Here is a 21,921-nt window from a genome sequence, read left to right as displayed (position 1 = left end):
ACAGTTAGCATCTACAATGGATATATTTCAGTCAGATTATTGGTGAAGTAGTAGAAATGAAATGTGTATAATGTCAAGTCTTCTATTCACTGGTCACTATGCTGAAGCTGGCAGAATTACTGGCCTAAGAGCAGTCCTCTGCAGAACTTTTCACATGCAAATGTCTAATTCCTGGCTTTATCACAGGAGCTTTAAAATACAGTGAACTAGTCAATGTATTCTCCTTTTAGAAAAGTACATGATGATAAATGCTATCACTTGAAATTAATTTTTAAAAAATCACTGCAGCTGGAAAGGATGAAATTTGATTCCACCCAATCTCAGCTGTTTGGTATTATGCAAGTGAGGGGTTTGTGGGTACAGGCTGTTTTATTTTTATAGTGCATTTTCATTAAAATGTATCTAATGTAAATATTGGAAACGTTTTTCGGATGTACATTCTCTTACATGCAGATATTATAAGGTAGTTTTGGACTTAATGGAGCAGTCAGATGTGCCATTACCTATGTCGCACCATACGACTAGAGGCATGCTTAAGATTCTTGGCCACTTTAATTTCAATGAATTGTTTTCAGCTTGGCTTCCTTGTTTGTTAGAAGTTGAATAAAGGAAAGGGGATTGTAGGAGGGCTATTCTAGCAAGGAGAAGGTAAAGATTATTGTAGCACTCTCCATGGATTAATCCATTAGTCTCTATTCTTCATGTTTTCAGGACATGAATGTTACAAACCAGTCTAATGAGAATTGTGTTTCAAGTACCAACTGTCTAACACAAATTTTTGGTATGGTAGGAGTCTGTCTCTTGCAGGCAGCAAAATCTCTTCCATTTTAAAAGTAACTACATTCAAACATTGTGGTCTATCCTAATTTGAATTCAAAGCTGAGAGGTAGGTCCTGATCAAAATTAAATTGCTTTTCTGAATGAATGGCAGTTTCAATCATTAGTTAGTCCTGAATCTGGCTGGTTCATTCAGAGAAATTAAGGTTTGAAAGAGGCGTCTGTAGAATCACTTCAGGAAACCGAACATCCTCTGTTGGAAGGGGGGGGGGGGGGGAAGTAAAAGCATTAATTGCAAGATAATTAAATAAATGCGTAACTACCTTTCTGATTTGAAATTAGATTTTCTCATTTTGATCTAGAAAGCTGGTTTGCCCTAGACGTTCTTTTAAATGAGCACTGCTTTCAGCTATATTTTGGGTCACATAGACCACCACAATAATAGCTAAGCCATTCAAACATTATTCATTTTATCTTAATGACCTATTTTGAAAATTAGCTGCTTTTTCATGTGTGGGAAACTGAGTCATAGAGAAATAAAATGGCCTGGTCACAGGTGTATTAGATCTGTACAAGTGTTGGGAATGAAGTGTAGATCTCCTGAAACCTTTTGTGTGTGGCTTGACATGAAAAATAAACCATGATTCAAGGCAAAACGGGTTGCTACATAAACAATTGGATCCTAATCTTTGTCCTGGCTCTTTCCACTCTGTTCCTAATCCTAATTTATGCTCTCTGTTCCTAAACCAAGAGCCAGAGTGAACACAAGAAGGAGTAGCATTGTTGTCAATGTGTTTTGGGTACCATGAATAATTCTGAATTTTACTTCTGTGTTGCTCATGTGCAGTCATCACTTGGGAACAGCTAAAAAGAATAGTGAGGGTGATGATTAGCGTTGTTACATTGGTTCAGAAAAATTAGGTTTTTTAACAGCAGTCCTATAGGATATGTCTATGCTTAGATGAAACATCCATTTGAAGATGTTTATTAAGGACTGAAAAGAGATGTATGCAACCATGTCTGCCTGCAACACCACTTTGAAGCACGCACTTGTTCAGGATAAAATTAATACATATTAAAGTCCCTTGCGGTGGTTGAGAGCCAGAGTGGAGCTCTGTAATATTTAGTGTTGATTCACTTGGCACAGTGAGTTTATGTGCCTGTCCAGGGATGGAGTAGCATGGCCTCTGGGCATTACCCATGAGTTCACCTTTTCTTTTTTCAGAAGGAAGTGATGCTTGTTCATCTTGAACTGTGGAAAACATGCCTGGCAGAGCCTTAATGCAAGAGAAAAGGCTTTTTGGGGGCCAAAGCGACTATGTGAGCTCTATCAGACTTGCAAGTGTTTGGTAACTAACATCAATGCACAAGCTTGTGGAAGGAAAAGGGGAAATGCCTTGCAGATGATATGCTTCAGCTAAGCTGATTCCCTGAAACTCAGCTGCTGCAGAATGGCAGCTCTCAAGGTCACGCCAAAGAGATGTGAAAATGCATGGAAATAAACCCAAACTGTAATCTCTGACAGATTGCATAAGATCCAGCTGTATAAGAAATCCGAGGTAACATGATGTTTTCTGTAAAGCAGAAACCTCTTTGTGGTGTGAGCAAAGCTTCTGAAATAATCTCTTCCTCTCTGCTTTTCTTCTTTCTGCTCTTGTTTCAACTGCCATTAGATAATGTGTTACCCACTGGCTTCAAACCACTGCAGGCATCCCCGCAACAAAGGGCGGACTTCCCACAGCAATTCTGGAGGGCTTAGCAGGGCTTGTTCACTCTGAAGCATTTCTTCAAGGCTTTTACCTCCTTCCCATGACAATCTTTTGCTGGGTGCTCTTGCAGACACTGTCTGCTCTTGGTGTGTTTACTGATTTCCAGCTTTTCCACTGGCAGTGCAAATTCAATCAGAATTTCATATTAGTTCAGCAACCCACAGCAAAAGTAAAGGCCAATAATATTGGAATATGATAATAGCCTTGTGCACAAGCTTGCAAAATTTGCTGTAGTAGCTTGCATGCTATTACCTAAATCTCTTAACATTTATGCATAGCCTAACCAAGCACAGTAAAAAACCCCTCCATCTCCAGAGCTTTTTAAAGGCTAGATTAGACAAAGTCTGCTAGGAATACATTTGATGGTGATTTGGGTTTGAGGGCATACATTATGTGACTTTTCAAGTGCTACTTTTCTAAGATTTCGTGTTTCTTCTGAGGGGAGCAAAGGAAGGAGAGTTTCATTTGTTGGCAGTGTTGTAAATAGGTTTCTCTTAACTCCATGTGTGAGTGCAGCTGTTCACAAGCATCATGCATGGGAAAGGAGCCATCCCCTCATCTTCTATGTGTGGCACAAGCCTGTCCTCCACTCTCCTGCCTGCTCTGTGCCCATTTGTGTGGGGTGATGGAGCCAGTGGTCACATAGTCTCTGTGGGGACAGAAAGAAGATCAGACACCATGGCTTGTATCAAGTGGGACAGGGTGCTTTGGCCAGAAAGCCAGTAGGAGGCCAGGAATTGATCTAGAAGCACTGCCAGACTATTCAACATTAGCTCCCAGCTTCTCTCCCATGCCCTGACTGAAAGTGCAAATACAACTAAGCAGTCTCCTGGCTGCTAAAATCAACCTTTCAGCAAAAGGAGAACTGTATCTTGCTGGCTGCGGATTGCTGCTCTTTTTTGTCTGGTGCCACTTCCACAATCTCCCTGAGCTGTCTGGGAAAACTGGTTGTGTTTGTCCAAAACTACTCCACTCCTCTGTAGCACTGAGCCTCATACTGCCAAAGAGGAGGTTAGGCAGCTGCCCTCCTTCATTTCTCCTTCTGGGACAGAGCAGTTGTGGGCTAGGTTGATGATGCATAGTGTATGGCATGCAGCAAATATAAAAATTGGCTTGTGGAGCATGCTGCAGTATGCCTTCAGATGGGTGGAGATGGGTCTGTTGGACTGGTAGAGCTGTAAGATGTCTTCTCTAATGTCTGTGAGAGTATTGCTTCTTGGAAGGAGCATACTTGGGAAGGCAGAGAGTGGGAGCAGAGGAATTGGGAATATCCTTTCACGGGTAGGAGGAAATTGAAGGCAGCAGTGTCTAAACTGAAATAAACTGAAAATAGGACAAGCAAAAGCTGTACAGGATGCTCAGAGACACAGCAACCAAATGTGGTTACCATCATGCTGAAAACAGCAGGTACAGCTCCTTCTGGACATGTGTTGCTGGGTTGGGTCAGTGGTGTTTCAAAGACCATGGTGTGGCTGCATGAGACTACATGGAAGGCAGTGAAAATTGGCCCAGTTAATTTTTGTGCTTTGATTATGGTCTGTTGTAAGCAAAACCAGATGTCAGACTGAGTTTGGGAAGGGATTCATGCAAGTACTGGCAGGAAGGTTCTGTGCTTGATGTTAATGCTTCTGTGTTCAGCTGTGGATCTGTTTTAGCTTAGTGAAGGCAGTACAGTTTATCCTAAGAGGAAAAATACATTATTGTTAACCTATTATTGATCTTGTTAATTATAGTAATTGATCTAGTATTAACTCTGCACTGGAGCTGTAACTTGTCAGTTTGCAGCTAGAGATAATGCTGACTCAAAGATGTAATCGTGAAACAGTAGCTGCATGGAGTTGTTATTTCTTAATAGGTCGCCAAAGATTTGAATGATAGTGACAAGTAACTGATTCACCTGGCTGTGTTTATGGAATTGTTAAAAAACTAAAGCTATTCTATTGAGTAAAGGGATCTGACATGTTCTCTTAATTAATATTTTAGCAATTCATGTGTAATTATTTGAACTTTCTAAATTGTAAATTACGCTGCTACAAATTCATCCTTTCTAGTCATACAGGATCTTCATGGTGGTTTAGAGTGCATTAACTCCCTTGAAAATCCTTCAGTTATTTCTGTGCAATTTATTCTCCTGTTTTCTGTAATAAGTTAATCTATTTTGAATGAAGTTGAGTTACTCACTGTAAAAGCTGCTTCCAGTTCCCCAAATCAGCTGGCTGGCACAGCCCTGCTTCCAGTTCCCCAGCAGTATTGCTGCTTCATGCTCAAGTCTGCACAGGATTGTGTGCATGGGTCCTACCTCATTGGGATTGTTAAGAACAAAGACAGACAAACTTGGCAGTTGGTCTTCAAAGCTTTGCCAGCTTGGGGAATACCTGCATGTACAACTGCCCTTAAAATCCTTTCTGAAGTTTTTTAGCATTTATCACTGCCCAGCCACAGGCCAGGCTCCCATTATGCTCACTGACTCCTGAACCCAGAAGGAAGTTCTGCTCTATAGATTCAAGTCTAAGGAAATCTTTCCTACTGACATTTGGTGAGGGGCAGAGGGAACTTATTCAAAGGTTGCTGTCGAGAGTGAATCCAGGCTCGTAGGCAGGTGATGTATATGCTGCATCCTTGATGATCTTGTTATTGGAAAATTATGAGAAACTAAGGTAAATGACACAGACCCTGGCATCCTACCTGCAAGGCATGTAGGGTGTTTGGAATATATAAGCATTTCTGCTAATGATAAGCCATCATTCTAAATGCTGCAAACAGCTGCAGGTGCTTTATTATTCAAGACAAACCATTGCCTTCATTTGTTTCCATCAGAAACCAATCTCCGAGGACGGGAAATGAAGTAAGTGACTCTTTTGACAAGAATTACGTATTACTGTAGCTTCGTCATTATCAAGATGTGGTTTATCAGGGTGACAAAGTTGTGTTTCTAATATTGAGCTGAAGGATATTTAGTTTGCAGGGAGTATTTTTGAGAAACATGAAGAATGAAGAGAGAGTGATGTAGGGGGAGAAAATCTGGAAACTTTCTAGCAGCACTTTATATATGAAAAAAGATGCTTAGGTTTTGAAACTAGAAAAACAAATAAGGGACACACATTTTGCTATCGGATACTTAACCTAGCACTTGATCTGACACATCTGCAGGGGTTTATAAAGCACAATTCCAGGTCAGCAAAGTGCATGAGTTTTGTGTTAAGCTCAGTCGTCATTCGTGTGTTGAAGTGTTTTGTTCAGTCCTGGCCTGCAGTCTGATTTCTAGCTCCCATCTTTACCAGGTACTAAGTGCCTTCAATACCCTAGTGAATAGCAATTAATGACACTCAACTACTTCAAATGCTGGGATAAATTGCAGCATCTTCCAAAAGTGGCTATTAGAGCTAATCAGAAAATGCTGTACTTCCTGCAGAAAATGTCAACTTCATGTTTTTGTAAACCAAAAGCAATCAGAATAAGTTCTTTCTCCAAGGAAAGTTCCTTTAAAATAAAACCACATACTTTTCATAAATATTCTCTTTGGTCAAACCCCCAGATTTCTGTCAAAAGTTTTTTGCTTGGATGTAATAATTATTGCTAATACTGCCAAAAAATGTGATCCAGTTGCAAGGAATTTTAATAGCGGCTCATTTTGAGAACTGCATCCCCTTGAACTGACTGTGCGGTTAAGAGTATTATGGCTTGTAAGATTCTGGGGAGCAAAATATCAGAGTTTAAAAAAGATGACACTATAAAAACCTCTTGAGGCTTGAAATTTATGACCATCTCTACCACAAAAGAGTCAAAGGCAGTATTTCAGTGCAAACAAATCAAATGTGATTATTTCATTGAACTTGAACCATATTTAGAGGTTTTTCAGATCTGGCATGTGTTCAGCTCTTATTTTGTAAAAATTGTGAAGTTAAATGAGTTTAAAGATTTCCTGCCTATGCATTTGGCATGCAGAATGAAGTGCACAAGCAGGTGCTGCTGTTGAGCACTGTGTTTTCAGAAAGCGCTACAGCTTTCATTTGATATTGAAGAAGTTGAAATAAATGTTATTGTGTCAAGAAAATCTCTTTGGCCCTTTCTGAAATCCAGCTATTTGCCATATTCTGTTTCTACAGCTTATTTTTACTGCTTCAGACTGGGCATCCAGAGGGCATAATTGTATTCTTGTTTAGTATCATTAATATTTTTAATTACTTTTGGGACAATATTTAATTCCTAGTAAGTTTTGCCTCTCACTAACATTTCTAGAGCAAGTTAGGTTACATTTGCAAAAGGTGTAGTTGATGGTAATTTGGTATCCCAGGGATCCTATTTTACAGCATTAAACAATATTACATTGCATGCTATTGCAGAAATAAAATTGCACACTTGAAAAATTAATCTGAATAAGGCAAGTATTCACGCTGCTTTCTGGAAGCTGTACTTATAAGTGAGATGTGTATTTGACTATTTTATCAGACTATTTTCTAGGGACAAAATGAGCAGCTAAACTTTCCTTCCAGCCAGTAAACAGATCCATATGTCTCAGACTTCACCTCTGGTTTAAACTGTAAGAGGAGTAATACTAATGTAAATGGGAATAAAGTTTCACGTATATTCTGTTGAACTATTTGATATCTGAGGTTGTTTGAACCATTCACTGGACAATATAAGCTTGAAAGGTTGATGTTTCAAGATAAATATCTCCACCAGTGACATTACCTTCACAAACAGATCTGCTTGGCAGAAAGGCAGTAACTTTAGTCCAAGTTTTTTAATGAATATGCTAAAAATTCACTGGAGCCAGAAGCTCTGAAAAGCAACTGCCAGCACAGAATGACACCATAAAGTGCATAAAGGAAGGAGAGCATCAGTGTGTGGGATTTCAGCTGATGGTCCCCAGCAGCCGCACACCCTACATCTCTATGGCATCTTGGACAACATTTCTGTGGAATTCATATGCTTTTGTGCAAGGCAATTATCAGTCATTTTGGGCAAGCCAGTGTGGTGTTTTGCTGCCAGTGCTTAGTGCTGATGGCTTGCTGCCTGCCATCCTCGCGTTGGCAGGCATGAAGCCAGGCTGAGTTTTTGTGGAGGGCAGTGCAGCCATTCCTGATGGATGATGTTTTGTATAACGTGGCTGTTTATTTGGGGTTTATGTTTCTTCCTATTGACTGTCTGCTTCCAAGTGTCAAAGTGGAAGCTTTGCCATGTGTGCTTTTTAGTGATGTTCTGGTGGGGGGAGTGGAGTGGTATGTTTTTAAAAAAGCTCAGATTCCCTTGTCCCAAACCTACAGTTTTCCTGCAGTGCAGTAAAATAATCCCAATCAAATTAACTCAAAGCCAGCTCAACTCTGTCCAGTTTGCATATAGTGAGAGCTGGCTAACCCATGCAATGAAAATGAATTCATTCCTCATTTAGTCTTGGTTTTCTGTCCCTCTGATGTGTGAGTTGACCCTGATTTCAGCAAACACATTATTTATTCCTAGGTATTTGCTGCATAGATCTTGTAAATAAAGCCTGTAAATTGTTTGCTTTGACTATCTGCTGCTTGAGAGATGTGGGTACATTATTATGTTTAATCGGAGCATGCTTGGAAGCAGTATTTTTCATAAATGGCTTTATCGAAATATAGTGAATATCATTCTTCTGAATTCAGTGGATTTTGGATTAGGTCCGAAATAAAAAGCATATGGAAAACAGCAGTGAGGATTTATTTCAGTGTGTGCATTTCTTTTTTTTTTTCTTTTTTCTTTTTTTTTTTCTTTTTTCAAGATATTGTCATATCTTACACCTGCTTAGATACAGGGACCAGACACAACTGTAACTTTGCTACTGGATTCTGGATTTTAGAAACAACTGAGAAATGGAATGAGTCTCAATGATGTAGAATATGATTCAACTGAAAAGCCTGCTGCTTAATAGCAGTGCCTGGTTTGGGGCAATTCTCTAAGGTGGGTAAATGCATAATATTGAGAAATATTTAGAGCGGGGTTCTTAAAATCTGTATATTAGTCTCTTATGCAAGATGAAAGCAGTGACATTGGGAAACATTAGTTACCCTTAAGGAGTAATATGCACCCATTTTCAGTTGCTTGTAATTTTGGCAAACTTTCACCAGTTTGAGAGGAAGTTAATTAGTTATCTGTCTTGGACCACGGTTTCCTGTGGAAAACTAGCCAGAAAGTCTAGTGAGAACTGATGGTTTTTAGTTAAGCTCAAAATGGAATGCTTCTGTGAAGGTCTAGTGTAGCCCTTTGGAGTTTTGCAGATATTGTGTCCGCATTCCAGTGATGTACTCATCTCGCAGAGAATAGGTGTGTTATTGATAAATACTATAAATATTCACAGGCTTAAGAGGATAGGACAGGCCTTTCTGACAATGCCTGACCATGGTGGTAGAGCAAATGAGCTTCAGCAATACCATCCAGCCTAAAATAGTCCAACTTGATTGTGATCTGGCTGAGTATGCTTTAGTTCAGGGTTGAACAGGGTTTGTCTTTGTTTTTCTGTTTAAAGAAATACTTGGGTTTGGTTTTTTCGGACAGAGGTTTAGGAACTTAAATTCTGTCTTTGGCAAGCTCACATCGGGTATGTGCATGTGCTGACAGTCACCTCTGTCTAAAGCTGTGCCCAACTCATGGTATTGCAGAGAGATTAGTAGAACTAAGAGATATGGAAAGAGCTATTGAGGCTGAAAATAAAACAAGGAGCTGGGGTACAGGGAGGTGGGTAGGTCCAGGATGATGCTTGCACTTGCTGCAAGGTTCAGATTTTCAGTCAGACAAGCTGTCTGCTGCACTCTCACAACCTCCTGTTCCTTACTAATCTTGAATGGAAGTGGAGCCACATGGGAAAGTGCCCCTAGTTCTACTAAAGAAATAGGTTTAGGACACAAGGGAAAACCTACCTGGCTGGTGGTGTTCTCTTTAGATTGCAGAGTTGGATGCTGCCTGAAAATGTTCATAGCAGAGGGTAGAGACTTTGCAGACAAGGTGGGGAATGCTCTCCTGTGCATAGCTTCTATATGAAGATATTTTTCTGCTGGAAATTGGATCATGTTCTTTACTGATTAATTTTCTTTTTAATGACTTCTTTTTTTTTTCTGAAATGTCAGCCACACACAGCATCCTTGTTAGTAGTTTTTAATATATATATATATAAAATTCCAGTTTAGCTTTACAGGAATGAAATATTCTTAAAATACTATTGTCTGCCACGGAGGATAGGAAAGACTGTTCTGCATCACGTACTTTGTTTTCTTCCCGTTGGCCACTAAGAAACCAGGTTTGAAACGAATGTCTCTTCCTAGGTGGTTGTTTCTTGTTTAGAATAGACATGTTTGGCAAAAAGTAGTATCTTGATGTTCGTGAGGACTGTTTCCTGGGCGGTTTGAAATGGCAGCCTGTTTCAGACGTACTGAGTTCATATGCAGTAGGTGATAAATCTATCAACTCCCACCACATGGGGTACGAGAAGAACTTGCTCCATATTCTGGTAAACCAGTTCTCCTATGCTCTGTGCTGGCTAAATTTTATACTTTCAATTTCTCACTCTCCTGGGTCTTAACAATTTCTATAAACAAGAGGATTTATTCCCAGCATGTACATTACAAGAAACTACTGGTTTGGGTTTTAACAGAGTAGGCTGTTATTCTGAATTCAGTGAAATAAAGCAGCTTTTTAATGTGAAGAATGTAGAGCTATTGAAAGATTCAGTGTGTGAGGGAACAGAGCCTTGAGCTTCTTTCCAAAGGCAACATATACTCTTTATTCCCTACGAAATACCACAACTGGAGTAAACCTGATCCCACTGAAATCAATGGAAGTTTTACTATTGTCTTTGCCAGTAACTCATTCCTTTTCTTTATTTTACATCTAGAATACAGTAGATGGAATGCTTTGGGGCATAATATTCTGAGTTTTGGGTGGGTTTTTCCTTTTGCAAGGGAGATTTTACATTTCTTACGCCATGGATTAAAAATGTCATGGCAAAGCACTGTTTCAATCAACAGTTTTAATGATGTGTGATTATTCATAGCTTTCTGAAAATGTCATGAGTAGTTCCACTTCACATGATAACATATGCTTTCTAAACAAATACCAATGAACTATCTTGATTCGCAGTTTCTTATAGTAGAGCTACAGGCTCTTGAGTGAAGAAGGAAAACCATGATAAATGGTGAAAAGTGCAAGTCCAAAGAGATCATTAAATAAATGCAGATGTTTAGCCTTCAAAGCTGCTGTCCCAGGATTTTATCTATACTGCTTTAATTACTCTGGTCCGAAAAATGCCTATTTTGCTTTTCTGAATGAAATGCAGTATCGACCTTAAGTGTAATGTCTCCCTCCTTAAATATTACAACAGATGAACTCTGGCAAAAATGCTATGTTACTGCATCCAAAGTGAATTTGGGGCCTAAAGGAAAGATGTTATTTCTGTCACTGGTGTGAGTACCTCAAGCTATGTGCCAGTGATACCAAGTAATACTGTGTACACCATGCTAAGGTTTTGATAAAACAAACTGTCATCCCTGAACTAAAGATTACTCCTGTCATCTGCTGTATATAGTAAAGGAGGGTGGCAGCACTCAGGCTGCTGCAGAATGATGAGCTGCGCAAGAGAAATACCGCTTAAAATCATCTGTGTGGCAGTGACACTTTAACCCTTTTTGTTTGAAAGACCGTCAGTCAGAAGCAGAGACAAGTAGGTGGGAGGAGTAGCAGGATGTGGGGCTGTACGGTCACTTCTCAAGAGCTCCATAATTCCACCTCCTGGGAGCTGAGGATGATGAATTAAATGTCACCAACTGCATGCAATACGCAGTCAGGAGTGCCAGAAAGTGCTGCTAAATGATCTAATCACTCCCAGGAGGTCAAGGGAGCCTCAGCATTAAACTACACCCTGTGCTGGAACGAACCAAAATCATCTATTACCAAGTGTTAAGGAAAGCGAATTTAATCTCTTAGTTGGTTAAATATTTTACTTGCACACTTCAGGGAGCAGCAGCATTTTAAAAAAGCCTAGTTTGGACCAGGATTTTTTTCCATTTGCTATACTTACAGGGTCATCTCCATGTGCTTCACTCCCACAATAACTTCTTCCTTGTGGGATTGAAACTTGCTCTGTTTAATGATGACAAAGCTGAAATGCCTTTTTGTGTAACACAAACACTAATAAACATAGAACTAGCCTCAACAGCCTTTAGGGCAGTTGTGTTGTATCACAGCTATATTGTTTATATTAAAATCTCAACATTTACTGCAAGGCTATCCCACAACAACTGTGTGGAAAATATCTCTCTTTGTCTGCCTCGTCAGAGTAAATTGTAGTAGGAGAAGGTGTTTCAATTTGATGAAAAAAGCCCCCAAACTTGTACAAGCCTAAGGCAGGGGTAAAATACACCAGCAGCGGTCATATAACCTCCAACTAAATTTGCTAGGAAAACAGTATAGGTGAAAATATATTGGCATTTGGCAAGCAGGATTCTGCATTTGCCAGCTCATTACTTGGTACAGTTATAGCGCATGGACAGTTGTTGCTGGAAAGCTATAGGGAGAAAAATGTCACTGATATTCAGTACATTTATAAATAGTAAGGATGCCTGCAGTAGATTCACTTAGCTACTGAGGGCTTACACTGTGTGTTCAGCCTAATTAAACACAAGGTTGTTTCTTATGTTTTCAGTGCAGGTTCTGCTAAAGACTCTTGTGACAACTACTGTGGTGTATGGGTTACACGTCTAAATGGTGGGAAAATAGATATGCAAGTCCTAATCTCCTAAGCCTTTAGAAAGGTTACATTTCATTGCTTTTCATATTTCATCCAGTTCTTACTGTGGAAATGCTGTACTTTAGAAAAATCATTATGCAGATCAAGAAACATGAGTGTTGCTACCACAGGAGGAAAAATATAAATAATTAAATTTTGTGATACCTTTTTCACAGTCCTAATCTCATTAATATAAAACAATTTTAGAGATGGAGAAGAGCTGATAACGGCATTGGACTCGTGAGATATTTCTGTTTTCCATCCATCAGGCAGGTAATTGTGGGAGTTATGACTTTGTTAGGCAGAAATGTACAGCTCTAAAGGACTGATAACTGAGCATCTCTGCTCAGCAGACAATGGAGCTGCATCCAGTAATTGAATACATCAATAAGCTTTCACATCTCGTATAACTTCAGTGCCCTGGACAGGATAGTATTAGACATAATCATATTTTGATCAGGAGAAAATAGAAGTTGGATGAAATAATATCAATTTTATTTACAGGGCAAAGAAGAAGCCATCGAGTCTGTGACAGAAAAATGATTTTTTTGATCTGGCTTTGATCTGGCTCTGGGCTTTGATTTGGTGGCAAATGGGTCTATAACTCATTTACACCAGCTGCCAGGCTTTTTCAGAGCACAGAACATTAAGCAGAATCCCGCTTCAAGGAATAAATACACAATCAACATAATAAATGGTGACAAAACAGCCCTAGCTCATTCTTTACAGTTTCAAGTTGTTATAGCCTACACAGAACACTACAGATACTCAGCTCAAGAACTGCATATTGATTTGAGACCGCTTTGGACTAAACAGCATCTTTTGTGTAAGATGTTAGAATGAGGATTTAAGGAAGCTGGTGTTTTGGGGGGTGATTTTGTTTGAATTTTTATTTACAACAACACTTGCAGTGTGTGGCAAGAAGACGGAAGATTATTGGGGAAAACAGGAGGGAGGGCAAAAGAAGGCTTGTTTGTGCTTGAGTGAAACAGGCCACTTTCACAATGATGTTGGCAGTCTTTGTGCTCTGGTCAGGATGGTCAAAGGAGACAGGCAGTGCAGGGCAGCACAGGGAGGAAGCCTACAGTGCCTATGTTTAAACAGAATTAAAGTTGGCAAGGAGCAAGAGATATGGTGTCTGCTTGCAGAAAGCCCAAGTGTTTTGCTTTCTTCCGTGAGGAAGGGCAGCAAAGAAGCTGAATTCTCCTCTCAAAGCCTGGAGCTTTTGGGGAGCTGTGCTTGCATTCCTGCTGGCCTGAGGTGAAGTGGTGCATCAGCTGCAGAAAGCTTTGAACCCTGCCCCAATGCTGGGTCTGTGGCTGTGAGTCTTTGAGCTTCAGGTTGTACAGAAAACTGTGTTTTGAGCCCAGACCACCCTTCAGGCAACCCCATTAGCATGGCTGAATTTCCAGTAGTCCTCTGCTCAGAGAGGTGTATGTTTTCTTCAGGGCACTTACTCTACTACTTAAATAATGATGCACTTAACCAAGGGCTGTACTATGCACTTCTGTGTGGAGAAAATGAGCATCGTCATGGTGCTGCTTTGCAGGGGCTGACAACTATGCAGGAGTAACAAGCCTGTCTTGTCTGCTGGAGAGTTAAATGGCTGATATTTAGCTGTTGAGAGCATTGAAGGTTGGAGCAGTGGTTTTCAGGTTTTCAGGTTGGAAGACATGTCCTGAGTGAGGGCTGCTTCTGCAGTTGACTGGATTCACATTTCCTGCAAGAGGGTTCATAAACTGAGGATTTTCTTTGTGCATTTTATTCCATGCTGGATCTAAGCAGTGCGGTCTTGCAGGAGGCAGTAGCTAAAAGATGGAGTCAGGCAAACGCTAAGAAGTAAAGCACACTTTTAATGTGAGACATAATATCCCTGGTGAAGAGCTTTTCAGGTGAAACAATAGGCTTCTGTGGCTTCTAGTCAAGACACAGCCAAAAAGATTTTATCCTAGCATAGGTTGTGCCCTTAAGCCAGAGCACTTCACTAGGCTCATGAATAGGAATTCAAAGTGTAGTCTGGGCCATGTCACATAGGTCTGACCGGAGGATCCTCTTAAAACATGATTGTCTACATTAAAGCATATTTAACGATGTGAACATAATATTATGGTTATCTGTTCCCCTGCTTTAGAGCTACAGTAGTTGGAGTACATCCATTTTCTCTCTTTTTGCTCTTATCTCTGTTTTGTTCTAGTTGGAGATGTGGATCATTACCTTATATACACACTACTTGACTTGTCAGATTCTAGGGAGGAAATATTTCAATTACTTGAGCTGTTTTGGATAGGCAGTGTAAGTTTCTATGAAATCTTTTCTGCAATTCCCAGTATTTTTCAATAAGGATCTCTGAAGTACTTGGCAAGAGACAAATCAGGTTTTAAACACAGGAACAATAATGGAGATGCTTCTGCATTAAAATGAAAGTATTATTCAAGAGAGTAATTTTTTTAAAGCATGGTTAAGCCATTTATTTCCATGAATCATCAGTTTGGTGGGTGACGAGTTCTGGAAGTGAAACTTGCTGTCCCTACAGCGAGCTTGATGACTTCATGGAGAAGGCTCATCCTGTAAATAAAAGGCCACAAAATGAAATATAAAGTGCATTTATAAATTATACAAATGTGTACATTTATAAATTGATATAAATATAAAAGGCTTTTCTGAGTTGTTGGATGGAGGAATTATTATTTTTTGAGGTTTCTTATCTCTTTTTGGCTAGATTGTGTTCTTTTGTTATATAAGGGGTGGCAAATGAAGTTTTCAACTGTCTGTTTAAAAGAAAATGACTCCAATTTGTCTTTCTGAATCCCCAAAGACAAGCACTGAAACTAGCACTCAGTTTCAGTGAGCACCAGCAGAGTCTGTAAGAGCATCTCGGATACTACTATATGATCTGTAAATTCAAACAGATAAAATGCATCAAGTCATTGAGATTGTTATGTCTGAGGCAGAGTTCCTGCTGTGGGTGGGTGTTACAGCATAAGAATAATTGATTATGGTAGTCATCTGCCACTTCCCTTTATAAAATGTGATGTATTTAGCATCATAAACTCCTTGGGTCCTGCCAGCAGAGGTGGTAGTGCAAAACAGTGCACCAGTTTTGCAAATGGGAGTTGAGTGATAAAAACTTGACTTCTGAGAGTCTTATTAGTAGGAGTGCATTTTAACTATACATGTTTAAAAGCAATGCGCTGTCGCACCAGATCTTCCGGATCCATTCATCATGATCTACAACTTTGTTTCTACCAATAAAAGTTTTCTCTATTTTATGCTCACTTCTTAACATTTAAAATACAAAGATATGGCAAAATGGTTCTTCCAGGTTTTTTACCTGTCAGGGTGTTCTTTCATCTCATTAATCCATGCAACAGATTAATTGGCTTCAGGATATCCTGGGGGGAAAAAAAGAAATGTCAGCTATGTTATTGCTTGCTAGGAGAGGGGTAGGTGCTGGTAGGGGACAGCTCACAGTGATTTATGTTGAGATTTGTGTTCCCACAGTGTCATTTCCACTTTGGTATGCTGATGTGATGATGCTGAATTGAGTTCCCACAAAAGAGAAAGACTTTATTTTGGCTGCAAAATAAGTACTGTGTTTTACTTGATGTAAAATGTTTGGCTTTATTTTATGGATTCTTAAAAATAATCTGCCACAACATGCACTGGAAATTGGAAAAAGATCAAGGTGTTTTAGGTACTGTAAACTGGCAGAGACCGAGCACTGTGCATGGTGATGCGAAGGGTGGTCCTGGCCGCTGAAAGCAGAAGGAATAGGTCACACTGGGATAGTGTTTCTCCTCATTGCCACGTTAGCTTCTTATAGCCAGAGAGGTGCTCCACATGATAGAAATTCATGTTAGATGTTAGGCTAAGTTGTGAATTTGTACTTGAGGTGACAGGTCCTGAAGACTGCTACCTCACATACCAATCAGGGAGTAATTTTAATTTGGGTACAGCAGTAAGTAACACTACTGGAGTTTGAGGTATGAATAGGGGATGCTATCTATGAGTATTAGACATACTGCCTGCTTTTCTTTGAGTCCTCAGCCGAGTCATACGCAGCAGTTAGCAACTCAGCCAGCCAGATACATGTACACTGATCCCAGAACTGCTGCAGAGACTTGGTATTCATCTACAGAGGACACCTTAGTGCTTGTGATGGCCAAATTAAATAACATCAACTTAGATAAGGCATAATCCCTATGATAAAAATTCCCTTTAAATACACTTCAGAAGCTTTTTCCCCCATGTAAGTGTTTTTCTTAAATAATGGGAAAATCGGGATGTGTGGTTTAGAAGCTGGATTCTAGCTCAGAGATAATTACAAAATTTCTGCCTGTTTCTATAATTTAATGAACATGCTTTCTGAACTGACAGTTTATATGCTGAGTTTAAAATGGCTTGAAATTAAAAGTTCAAATAGGACATTAAGCCAGGAAATAAATCTTAACAATGGTAATAGTAATACTGTATTGAAACTGGTTAAGAAATCACAGAGCTGTGGACAGAATTAATAGTTTTAATAGCTACATTAATACTGGCTTCATGCTAAACATTACACGTGTTTATTTTCTCACATCTCTGGCAATGTACTTTATCAAGGTACAATCCTTTATTCTTAAGTGGTCCAATACATAAGTTGGAACAACTTCTAAAATTCATCTTAGTTGGAATGATTATAATATGGCAGGTCGGTGATCAGCTTTATTCAGAGATTTATTCTGAAATTCTAAATTTCATTTATTGATTTGAGTATAGTTTAGTACATTTTTCCCCCCACAATGATGTGAATAAGCTTGAACAAACTGGGTGGTTTTTTAGTTTGATGGGGTTTGTAACCTCATTTCTGTCTGCACTAAATGATACAAGTTCACTTAAAATACTGGTTCAGTTTAGTCTGTATTTTGTCTACAATTGCTTCAGACTAGAGGACAATCTGTAATTAAAGGAGCATTTTACTAACTTTCTACTTAGTCATTAATTTAAAGTCTTAATTTTGGTAAACCAAAAGATGTAAGGATCCTTGTAAATAAAAATCCAGTTGTAATATTCTTCCTGTATTAATCTTATTCTCACAACTGCTTGCTTTGAGCTTTTTTCTTTTTATTTCAGCAGAAATAAAAAATAAATCACAAAAAATCCAGACTTTAAGCAAAAAGTAGACCAATGTTGGTTTTTTTTAAAGAACGGACCTTACAACTTCTTAAATCTCCTACAATTTGAAATTTTAAAAGCAGGTTATATGCATTTATTCATTTATACAAGCAACAGGCGGTTGAGGGCAGCGGAAGACAGAGCTAAAGGGCAGGTGATCCGTGCACTGTAGGCAGAGCTTACTAGTCATTTGGGGAAAATCAGGGCAAGATTTTCAAAGGAAATATTTCCTAGGATTTTCAAAGCTACTGAAAATTTGGGAAGTCTTTAAAATAGGAAAAAATAAATATGCAATTCTGCGCTTACTTTAAATATTTGCTGGGGAAGGAATAAAACCTCCAAATTAGGAGTTGGAATTACAATTTTCCTTATTACCCTGTAACTGACCAAGTGAACACCAGCTGTGTAAATGCAGGATCTATCAAAGGGGAAGCTTTTGCTAGACCTCATAAATGAGGTTTATCTGCCTATAAGCCAACTGAGCCCCTCACTTCCCTGCTACTAAAAGATACTACTAAATTTCCGTGTATGTTGGTTTGTGTCACTTCAGAGGGAAATAAGCTTTTCAAGTCTAACATGTTCATTTGCCTTTTGAGGTATGAACAGTGTAACATGTTTATGGTTTAACTGCTGTTTATGCAGCCAAGTGGGCATGAGCATGGTTAAAGATTAATATAAGCACCTGTCTATTATTTTTAATTAGGTTTTACCAGACCTGGAACAGGAAAATGAAATATCCAACCATTTTGACCCTGATGTTAATTGTTTTCAATAAAAAAGTACCACCTGTCAACTGTAGCAGAAAACATATGCTCAGTACAATAGTATGCAAACAAAGTGCTACACAGCTCATCTTCAAAAACTAGCCCTATATGATTAATCTTTCTCTAATGAACATATAGCAAACACTGCCACAGAGTATGGTTTTAGCTTTCAGAAGAACATATTTGCTATCTGGTGTGAAAAATGCATTCTCCATACATAAGCAGTTCAAAAATGATCTCTGTGCACAAGTCAGCAAATGAAAAGTTGTCCTGTTTTTATAGTGAAAAGCCTCTTTGCTGTGGTTTAAATCTTTATCTCTTCTTACATGCATGGGGATAATTGTTAAGGATGTCTGTGGAAGATTTTCATTCTTCTCCAAAATCCCTCTAAAGTGGTTCTCTTTGAGTACCTCTTTACTTACAGGCTTGGGGTAAAACATCTACATTATGTGCTTATGACTAGATAGCATCTGGAAGCACATGTGCTAGGTAGGTGACCTACCTACAGAAGGGAAAAAGCAGGTTTCAGTTCCTGCTTGCATAGCAAGAGCATTTTATCCAGAGGTAAATAATTTCAGATGCATCTTTCTCCTTCTTCAGTGGTGAAGAAGAGAAATTGAACTTTCCCTAAGTGTATTAAATGCAAGATATTTGCTTAAAAAAATGAGACTCTCACAGCAGAAAAAACATTTTTCTTTGGTTTTATTATCCGCGTTTGTGAAGCTGAGTAGAGAAAAGGCAAAAAGGAAAATGCAGTAATGGAAGAAGTAGAATAGCAGACAGAATACATAAAGAAAAAAAAAACAACCTAGATTGTCATGTCTTAAAGACTGTGCTAATGTATACTCTAGTATAGACCAAATGCATTGGGATTTAGGTATTGATTTAACGGATTTTTTTTGTTCCAGGATGGACTGATGATAACATGAGATTCTTTTGCTCCTATTACCATCAGTAACACATCTGTCTCTCTTGTAGTGATGCACTGATAAAGTATGTGTGTGTATTTGCAAAACCATCCAGCCCTTATAGATATAATTGTGGCTTGGAAAACAGAGTTGCTCCAGAATATGTTAATGGAAGTGAGGGTAGCCTCTTGGTGAATCATGGCTCCTATGACTGAAACCTGAATGGTCTCTTGCAGCAATGTAAGGAAGAGAATGTGTGATAGTAATCAACTGAGCTGCATTACTGGAGATTATTTTTTAGAAAAACTTTGTGAATTTTCAATGGGTAGCAAACAACTATTCCACTGCCACTGAAGTTGCTTTGCTTAGGGAAGAAAACCAAGATTCTATTCCAGCAAGTATATTTGAATTCTGAACTCTGATGCAAAAGCCATTCCCAAATTCATGTTGTTTGATTATTTAGGAAGCTTTGGAACAATATATGTTGATGGACGTCAGCGTCACATGTGGGGATGGTACTATGTTGGGGAATACATCTTATTTTGATATTGATCAAGGTATATCTTGTATAGCAAATACTAAAACAGAAGGTGCTATTGAAGCTTCAAAGCAAATGCCAGATAAGTTAATGCTTTATTCAGTGTCACAAGTTAAGTTTTTCAAAGTCATAATTATGTTTCTTATGGTTTTTCTACCACTGAAGCTGTAGAAGAAGCTGACTCCAGGTCACCATAGCTCATTTCTGTTTTCCTGTTTTCAGGAAATTCCCTGGTTTTGACTGTGATGTTATTTGAGGCCAACTAACCCCCTCTTCTAGGATTTAACCCCAGAAAATGCCACAGGATATTGGGCAAGTTATTTATAGTATGTTCCTCTTATGGCATAGACTCAGAGGATGCATGACTTCAATTGTCCTTGTTTGCCACCTGAGCTTTAGAAACCTAAGAGAAGGAACCGTAACATCTTAATCCTGGATTAAGCAACTTCTGTATCTCTAGAATGACATTCCATGTTAACATTGCAGCCATGAACTTACTCCCGAGGGACAGCTTGGCACTTTTGTCTATTCATGCAGTTGTCTAAAACTGCATTCAAATGTCCCTTCTGGAAGCAACCTTGCATATGTGTTGGCAGACTCAAAAAATCTCCTGACATCTGTGGCTTGCAAAGTTTTGTGCATTCACGGTGTAGACTGTGGGATTGGCGTTTATCCACTTATTCCCAAGTATAGGCACTTGTACTCTTTTTAATAAAATACCTATTGCAACAATGACCTGGAACAACAGAAAATGTTCAGCTGAAAGGTGCTGTCCCATTTTTCCAAGCTAATCCCATTGTATACCCAAATGCCTTGGATATGATGCAAAAGGTGAAGAAATGAGATTTTGTTTAGGAATGGAGAGAAGTCAACCCCTTGGGCGTGAATACCACAGTTGCCACAAGCCAGGCAACAGATTCTCTAAGAAGGGAAAGTCAAAGAGGGCAAACCACATAGAGGGCAAAAAAAAAAGCATATGTGTTTATATTGCTCCTTAAAATCAACATAATGCAGCAGTGGTTTGTTCAGGTAGCAATTAAAAATAATAAATAGCTAATGTTTTTTCTTTAAAGCTAACTGTGAAAAGCTTTTATGAATTGTTCTTTGTATGTTTAAGTTCTCCTGCTCTGCAATATGCTTCATGTCCTACATAGTGGTATTTTCTGGTGCCTGAATCGATATTTTGTCAGTGATCAAGTGCTTTTGCTATGAAAAGGCTTTTAGTACTGTTATGAAGCAGTCAATAACCATGACTGACCTTTCAAAACTCACAAGCCTTTACTCCAGCCACTTTGAAAAAGTGAATCTATATAATCTACTTGTGTTTCTTGGTAAGTAGGCTTTAAAAAGAGTATATGAACAGCAGCAGAGACCTGGCCCTTTGGCAGACCCCCTTGTATCAAATGGGCAGGTTTTGTTTCAGAGTAACATGCTTGTCCTATGCAGAAGCTGATGTCCATTAGCACAGATGATGAAAGCGTGTCAAAACCCTGCTCCTGTCCCAAACAATGCTTTATTTTGAAATCTAACTTTGCTATGTGGTTTTGAACAGATTTCTGACTGTTCCTGGAATATTCTGGTTTGATTATACCTGAAGACTTCTTCATGGTGTTAGGGGGTATTAAGCATTTTCTTTTATCCAGGCAATTGGTGCCTCACAGAGTCTGTAGAGAGTGGAATACATGCCTAGGCTGACCTGCTTCAGGGCACATAGTCCCAGTGGCAGCCTTGGCTGGATGCAATCCCTTTCTCCAGAAGTGGAGGTCTTGGAAAGGCAGAGCAGACATCAGGATCTGTAAGAGGGGACAGATTTTTTTACTACTTTTTTTAGAGTTTCATCAACTAGAAACTTCTTGTTTGTTAAATGGTTTGTATGCAAATGTGTGCTAAGAGAAGGGCTGGCAGAGGGCACTGTCCATAGGCTGCTAGGGAGAAGAAACCTTAGCAGTAGCAGGAAAGGCTTGACAGCCTCCCAAGCAAAGAGAGCAGAATTAAAATGACGTCCTTCCATTAACAAAGCTTCATCTTCTTCACTTCACTCTCCATGCTTCTGTCTTGCTTTGAGATCTGGATAATTCTTTGTCATGGATGACAGCTGTGTTTCCTGAGAGAAACATTTTATGATGGCTGCCTTTTCCAGAAACAATACGTTTCTGCAAGGGGTCTTGCATAAATAAGGATGGTTTTTTGACTTGCCAGTGAAACGCTGATTTACTGAAAGCATCATGCTTGAAAACGGCTTATTTCAGTAATATTTCACAGTGGCAGA

General features: G+C 39.1%; 1 long non-coding RNA gene across 1 annotated transcript in view; it reads left to right on the top strand.

Moving 5' to 3' along the window:
- Positions 1–21,483, top strand: part of LOC133279683 (uncharacterized) — a 94,983-nt gene extending 73,500 nt beyond the window's left edge. Inside the window, exon 4 of the long non-coding RNA XR_009746951.1 lies at positions 19,875–21,483. This is a non-coding gene — a long non-coding RNA (uncharacterized LOC133279683). The remainder of the gene's footprint in view (positions 1–19,874) is intronic.
- Positions 21,484–21,921: the final 438 nt, after the last annotated feature.

This window comes from Pezoporus flaviventris, unplaced genomic scaffold (assembly GCF_033815535.1).
Source record: "Pezoporus flaviventris isolate CSIRO_AGI_PZ_B2104156 unplaced genomic scaffold, CSIRO_AGI_Pfla_v1 ptg000078l, whole genome shotgun sequence".
In the NCBI taxonomy this organism is placed as follows: Eukaryota; Metazoa; Chordata; class Aves; order Psittaciformes; family Psittacidae; genus Pezoporus; species Pezoporus flaviventris.
This window is presented reverse-complemented; position numbering and strand designations above follow the sequence as displayed.